Here is an 8,034-nt window from a genome sequence, read left to right as displayed (position 1 = left end):
TGCAATATTCGAATGATCGGAGGCAACACGCTGGAGACGGGTTTATTGAGATGCCGTGTCGATGAGGCAGTTTCAGGGGGAGTCTAATCACGGTCTCCCAGACACTTCGGGGTCCTGTGTTGGTCTTGTAGAGGACATGGACTGGCCATCCTCTCGGACATGGACATGGACTGGCCATCCTCTCTACAAGATGGCCAACACACTTGGAAAGATCTGGTGGAGACCATGGGGCATGAGCTTCACGGGGCGGCTGGACAGGGTAGCCCTATAACTGCTTCAGATTATCAGCAAGCAGAAATGATGATCTACAGGAGAATCCAGCGTGACTGTTTTCCGGAGGAGATTCACCACCTGAAGAAGGGTAAACCAGTCCCTAATAGTAGTTGCCTACTCACCTTGTCCCCTGAGTTAGACCCTAATGAGGCGATCATTCGTGTTGGTGGTAGATTGCGTCGGGCTGAAGTTCTCAATCCTGCTTTCAAACATCCAATCGTCCTGGATCCTAGTCATCCAGCCACCAAACTCCTTATACAGGATTTTGACACTAGTCTTTGCCACCCTGGACCTGAACAGGTATACGCGGAAATGCGCCGCACCTTCTGGATCCTGCGTGGGAGAGAGGCGATCCGTCAGGTACAACGGCTCTGCAAAGAGTGTAGAAGATGGAAGGCTAAGCCATCCATACCCAGGATGTCAGACTTACCAGTGGCCCGATTACGCCTATATAAGCCGGCCTTCTATTCCACTGGTGTAGACTGTTTTGGGCCTTTCCAGGTGAAGTTGGGACGCCGCTCTGAGAAGAGATGGGGTATTATCTACAAATGTCTCACCACACGAGCGGTGCACCTGGACCTCTTACACAGCTTGGACTCAGACTCCTTTCTCATGAGTCTCAGGAGATTCATTGCCCGTAGAGGTACCCCAGCTGAGCTCTACTCGGACCAGGGCACAAATTTCAAGGCAGGAGAGAAGGAGCTTCGTGAGACATTTGACAGTTGTAATGGCAAAAATTAATTCGTCGACATCACTAATAAGAGACAAACCAAGATCCAATTGTCTTTATAAAGATTTATTTTCCTTGCAAGGAAGAGCCACGGTCAAACGCAGCCGCTCGAGGCTACCTTGAGTGTGAACTGGAGACACAAAGAAGCCACAAGCTTCTTATACCCCCAATGTCTAAATAACCCCCTCAGTAATTTCCCATACATCTGGCGAAACCCACTGAAGGTTTCGCCTTGAGCAATTAAAAGCAAGAAACACAATGGTCCTTCATCTGTAACAACAGACAGAGTATCACCTACTCTTAATCAGCATATCTATTCAAACGCATAGATGCTAGTCAGGAATTCCAATTCCAAGAGCCATAATAGATAAAAGGGACAATGTATGGCTTCCACAGGTGAGGCCTCTTTGATCTGACTCATTTAAAACACAATAGAGAAAACAGGTCTGGAAGATTAAATCTTCTGTGATTAAATTTTTCCCCAACAATTTCCCCCTTTTATCATTCTTTGATAACTTGCAAAAAAGAAAAATTTTAAATGTGTATATAATAAAAATAGAAGTAGTAATAATAGTCACTCATCACATTCATTAAAGCTGGGTAACAGCAACCTGTCGAGTCTTTCTGTGGCATGAAATGGTTTCTGTCACCACAAACCCAAATTACAGCATGCGAAGTGTCACTTGGTTTGCTAAACGTACAGGTAAAACCTGTTGTGATACTGCCTATCACCGCTGTGCAGTTCCCTGTGGTCGAATTCTTGATTTCTTGATTCTTGAATTCTTCTTTAACTTGAAAACTGATTGGCTCAGCACCACGTTGTGCCAGTGTCTCTGCTCCTGAGATGATAACGGCAAATGATGTTTATATATCTGCTCGCACAGACGTTTGCCTCCTGCTTCTCTCTCCTCTCGGCTCCTCCTCCCCGATCACTGGTGGGACCTTTCTGCCATGGCTCGCATGCACCCACGCCGATCTCTCTCCGCTACTTTGACGGCAGTGTCGTCAGAAGCCTGACAAAAGGCCCTAGCCACCTTTCCGCCTTCCAGCTTTTCGTACTCAGGTCCTGTTTTACCACGTGATCTCCTGGCTTGATGTTGTGCAAGGGAGTCTCAGCCGGTTTCCCCTGTAGCAGCTTTCGCCTGCACACATACACCAGACAACAGAGAAGACATTTCTTTGCAATAATTCACAATTCTATTGATGCAAGCTATTGTTTACCCCCTTCCATTCCCATGAATGGTGGTCTTCCAAAAAAAAAATGTCTCAAACGGGCTCAGATTTACTCAAGGCCTTTTCTCGTTTTCATGTATTTCAATATGCATCAAAATGCGAAATTTTCAGCAAATATTGTAACCCCCTTATAAACTTCATTCATTTGAGTACCATTACCATTACCATTCCCCCTTTGGCTGCAGGCTCGCCCATGCAGCCATTTATCATAATCATTGAAAATATTGTTGGGGTAAACAAGGCTTGCCATCACTTCTTGTCTAGACGCCATTTTGCACATTCACACATCATTCATAAGTTTCCAGCCACGTCTCCACAGGTGCTTCTCCGCTGCTGTGGCGAACGCATGTATACTCTGTAAGGAAGTCAAAGAATTTGTGTTAGTTTCAGATAATAAAATGCATTCTGGTTCCTTTGACTGCTGTGCTGCCGCGGCCTTCGCAGCCGCATCTGCTCTCACGGTTTCCTGTTGAAATAAACTCTTTGTTGTTAGTTACGCTGCGCATTTAAGTCTTAACTTGAAAGTTTCCCATAAACATACTGAAAATATCCAATAAAATGAAAGACAAATCCGTATTTCATCTCTGTAAGCCGGGCTAAGTCAGTAATCACTGTCACTGCTCTCCCATCATGTTAGGGGTGTGTGATACCTCCAAAATCCAAACATTCCAACTTTCTGCTATCAACCGTTTGACGACACACACATCCCTAGGTCAGACCCACAGTCACTCCTCAGAGACTAAACGCTTTAGAAAACATATATGAAAAACAAACAATCAGTGGTTCTTTTGATTAATCAAAATCATAACAGACCTTTTTGGCATTCACTCAAACTCAAACTAAACAATACAAATAAGTAAGATAGATAATAATCCATCTTAGCGCTTTAAATCTCTACATAAAACATCCTTCAGTTTACATTTTGTGCTTTGCCCACAGTTTCTCACTGTGCATCACATTCTTATCAACCTTCCTTCAGTCAGTCATTTCAACACAATTCTTCACAAACTACCCTACTTACTATTTCCAACAGAACCATTTTCACTCATCATAGCCCACCTCATATTTAACCATTAACAAATATAAATCTAAATTTGTTAATGTTAAATATACTTCATCAAAATGACAAAATTATCAATTCGTATTACGTTCAATCAGCTCGTTCACTCATCTTTATCTCGTGACATCATACTTAATCATACTCAATACCCAATTCTTTATCAAAATCTTTTCAGCTCCTGTTATCAATAAACAAAATTAATTAATTAATCAATTAGGATTTCTTTTAAAGTACCCTTTTCTCCATGCCCTGTCCATTAAAACTCCTCTTATATCATGTAATTTGGCAGTGATTCTTATCATCAAACTTGCCACATCAATTTCTTTAACGCTGGTTAAAACCAGTCTCTATTTTAAAAAGCATTCATATTTCAATATCCATTTTAGCCTAATTTGACTTTGATTGTTCACAATCCCTGTCAGAAATCCTAATTTTTATTTTTATTTTCTATTTATTTTTTTTGTTTCCTGTATGAATCAAAATATGTCTAGAAGTTATCTAGATATTCTTTTAGAAGTTATCTTTTTGGTTCGCCCTCCGGCCTTTCGTAAATATGAGGGAGTCTCTAGATCATTTGGATAGTGACTTCGGTTAAATTGTCACTTTGTCTCTTAATTAATCCAAAGATAAATTAAAATAGTCTTCATCCATGACAAATTTGGTCATAATTACTAGTGACAGACAGAGCTGGATGTCCAATCCACTTAAAGCTCGTCCCATGTTCTGATCATCTTTTCATCAGATTCACTCAGAATAATCAACTTCCTCTAAAGTTTTTTTTTGTTTTGTTTAACTTAACTCATCTGTAATGATAAAGACACTAATTCCAGAGGTTACTGACACACTACACTCAATCATGACACATAAATATGAACTGCTCATTCTCAAGATGTGCTTTTACATGGTCTCTTAACCAGTTTCAAATATGTTCGTTCATTAGTTGTTTATTTTTAGAAAAGTCAGCTGGGTTGTTTTGTTCTGATATCATTGTTTTTGTGTAGTCTCAGCTTTAACTGAGCAATAACAGATATAGTACAATCCCTGTTTCCAGCCTCTCTCTCTCTCTCTCATCCAGATAATCTTTTCAACAGTCTTCTAAGACTTTAACTATAATGTTAAATTCATTAACCCTTAAATCATTAATCCTTCACAAAGTTTAGAAATTTCATAGTGTAACTTATTGTTTCAAGTTATCTTTAGTTTAGATTTCTTTGTTATTCAGACCTTCTCTTTAAACTTCAAAAGCCATCCTCATCTTAAAGCCATCACCATGTCTCCAAATTATCCTCTGCCATCCTAATGACCTGCAGGATTAAGACTATGATAGAGACATATTAGTTCAATATCATACAGTTTTACTAATCCAAATAAATTTTGTTCTGCTCCACAAGTTATCAATCACAATCACAGCATGGTCTCAGCTGGCTCTTGAATGCCGATCTCATTCATAGCTCTTTTCCTTCAGGGTGTTTCCTGGCTCTCAATTTATGCGGTATTTGGTGAGCGGTATAGAGGGGCCAATATTAGGGCAGGGGCTGCTGTGTCCAGTCTTGACCTTGGCCCTTACGAAACACAGCTCCCCCCCCCAACAGAGATGCTGCTGGCCTCACAGACATCTGCCTCACCTCTCATACACACCTCACATAAAACCCCCTCCCTTTTTTTTTTTTTTTTTTTTTTTTTTTGGTAGGGGGTCCAAGGCGACTTATCGTGATTCCCCTGGCTTGGGTTGCTATCCTGTCAGGCCGTAGGAAGTCTTACCCGTCATCGGGAACAACCACATCGTGCTCAACCTCGTCATCGCTTTGAGATCTTTGACCCTAAACAGGATCCGATATTTTCTAGAGCCTTTCGGAAAGTGCATTCAAGAGTCATCAGAGCCATCTGGTCTGCTTTTAAATTAGCAAAAACATGGAGACAGGTTAATTATAACACAACTTAATCACTAAAATCCATCATACTTCTTCAAAGACGCAACCTAACAGTGCGTGGATTACACTCAGTGAATTTAGCCAAAACAACTCTCCATTCCATTTAATGTTCTGCTACATCTGTGACTAAGGCCATCAGTTCTGTACATGGTGAAGGCTAAGAGTAGACAGAAGTTACTGGTCATATCATACATTAATCAAAATTTCATTTCAATTTCCGTCTTATTGCCCTCTTAATGGCACCTTTTTTATATCTTAACAAATAACTGTCTATTGTGTTCACATAATGCCCTGTGCTTTTACTCATCAATATCTTCTATCATGTGTTGCACAGGCTCATATATCAGCTTTGAGCTGGTCTGGGATGAGAGAGAGACTCTGAGGCCTTCAGGGTTGCTACACTGCATTTTCATAAACCTTTCACTCCTCACACTAGCTCAGTGTAAGATCTGGCTTTGTTTTCAAATAAATATAAGACATTTTCCTTTTAACTCTATCCTTAGACAGAAATCACATTTTCAAGTGATCATAACTTTATATTTGTCTTTTGCCCCCAAAATAAATTCAGAAGCTATAATTTTCACTCAGATTGAGTCTCTGTTACTCAAATTAGGCCACGTGGTGGCCGGATTGAGATTACAAATTGTTTATTTCAGCTCAGCACAGGCTTATCTTTTGAAACCAAAACATCAATTTCTAGGGTTTTCAACATTTTAACACCTATAGTTATTTCAACAACCCAATATTCAGTCTCACAAACTACCCTACTTACTATTTCCAACAGAACCATTTTCACTCATCATAGCCCACCTCATATTTAACCATTAACAAATATAAATCTAAATTTGTTAATGTTAAATATACTTCATCAAAATGACAAAATTATCAATTCGTATTACGTTCAATCAGCTCGTTCACTCATCTTTATCTCGTGACATCATACTTAATCATACTCAATACCCAATTCTTTATCAAAATCTTTTCAGCTCCTGTTATCAATAAACAAAATTAATTAATTAATCAATTAGGATTTCTTTTAAAGTACCCTTTTCTCCATGCCCTGTCCATTAAAACTCCTCTTATATCATGTAATTTGGCAGTGATTCTTATCATCAAACTTGCCACATCAATTTCTTTAACGCTGGTTAAAACCAGTCTCTATTTTAAAAAGCATTCATATTTCAATATCCATTTTAGCCTAATTTGACTTTGATTGTTCACAATCCCTGTCAGAAATCCTAATTTTTATTTTTATTTTCTATTTATTTTTTTTGTTTCCTGTATGAATCAAAATATGTCTAGAAGTTATCTAGATATTCTTTTAGAAGTTATCTTTTTGGTTCGCCCTCCGGCCTTTCGTAAATATGAGGGAGTCTCTAGATCATTTGGATAGTGACTTCGGTTAAATTGTCACTTTGTCTCTTAATTAATCCAAAGATAAATTAAAATAGTCTTCATCCATGACAAATTTGGTCATAATTACTAGTGACAGACAGAGCTGGATGTCCAATCCACTTAAAGCTCGTCCCATGTTCTGATCATCTTTTCATCAGATTCACTCAGAATAATCAACTTCCTCTAAAGTTTTTTTTTGTTTTGTTTAACTTAACTCATCTGTAATGATAAAGACACTAATTCCAGAGGTTACTGACACACTACACTCAATCATGACACATAAATATGAACTGCTCATTCTCAAGATGTGCTTTTACATGGTCTCTTAACCAGTTTCAAATATGTTCGTTCATTAGTTGTTTATTTTTAGAAAAGTCAGCTGGGTTGTTTTGTTCTGATATCATTGTTTTTGTGTAGTCTCAGCTTTAACTGAGCAATAACAGATATAGTACAATCCCTGTTTCCAGCCTCTCTCTCTCTCTCTCATCCAGATAATCTTTTCAACAGTCTTCTAAGACTTTAACTATAATGTTAAATTCATTAACCCTTAAATCATTAATCCTTCACAAAGTTTAGAAATTTCATAGTGTAACTTATTGTTTCAAGTTATCTTTAGTTTAGATTTCTTTGTTATTCAGACCTTCTCTTTAAACTTCAAAAGCCATCCTCATCTTAAAGCCATCACCATGTCTCCAAATTATCCTCTGCCATCCTAATGACCTGCAGGATTAAGACTATGATAGAGACATATTAGTTCAATATCATACAGTTTTACTAATCCAAATAAATTTTGTTCTGCTCCACAAGTTATCAATCACAATCACAGCATGGTCTCAGCTGGCTCTTGAATGCCGATCTCATTCATAGCTCTTTTCCTTCAGGGTGTTTCCTGGCTCTCAATTTATGCGGTATTTGGTGAGCGGTATAGAGGGGCCAATATTAGGGCAGGGGCTGCTGTGTCCAGTCTTGACCTTGGCCCTTACGAAACACAGCTCCCCCCCCCAACAGAGATGCTGCTGGCCTCACAGACATCTGCCTCACCTCTCATACACACCTCACATAAAACCCCCTCCCTTTTTTTTTTTTTTTTTTTTTTTTTTTGGTAGGGGGTCCAAGGCGACTTATCGTGATTCCCCTGGCTTGGGTTGCTATCCTGTCAGGCCGTAGGAAGTCTTACCCGTCATCGGGAACAACCACATCGTGCTCAACCTCGTCATCGCTTTGAGATCTTTGACCCTAAACAGGATCCGATATTTTCTAGAGCCTTTCGGAAAGTGCATTCAAGAGTCATCAGAGCCATCTGGTCTGCTTTTAAATTAGCAAAAACATGGAGACAGGTTAATTATAACACAACTTAATCACTAAAATCCATCATACTTCTTCAAAGACGCAACCTAACAGTGCGTGGATTA

Source organism: Gobio gobio, assembly GCF_949357685.1.
Source record: "Gobio gobio genome assembly, chromosome: 14".
Classification (NCBI taxonomy): domain Eukaryota; kingdom Metazoa; phylum Chordata; class Actinopteri; order Cypriniformes; family Gobionidae; genus Gobio; species Gobio gobio.
The sequence above is the reverse complement of the archived record's forward strand: the minus strand, read 5'-3'. Positions refer to the sequence as shown.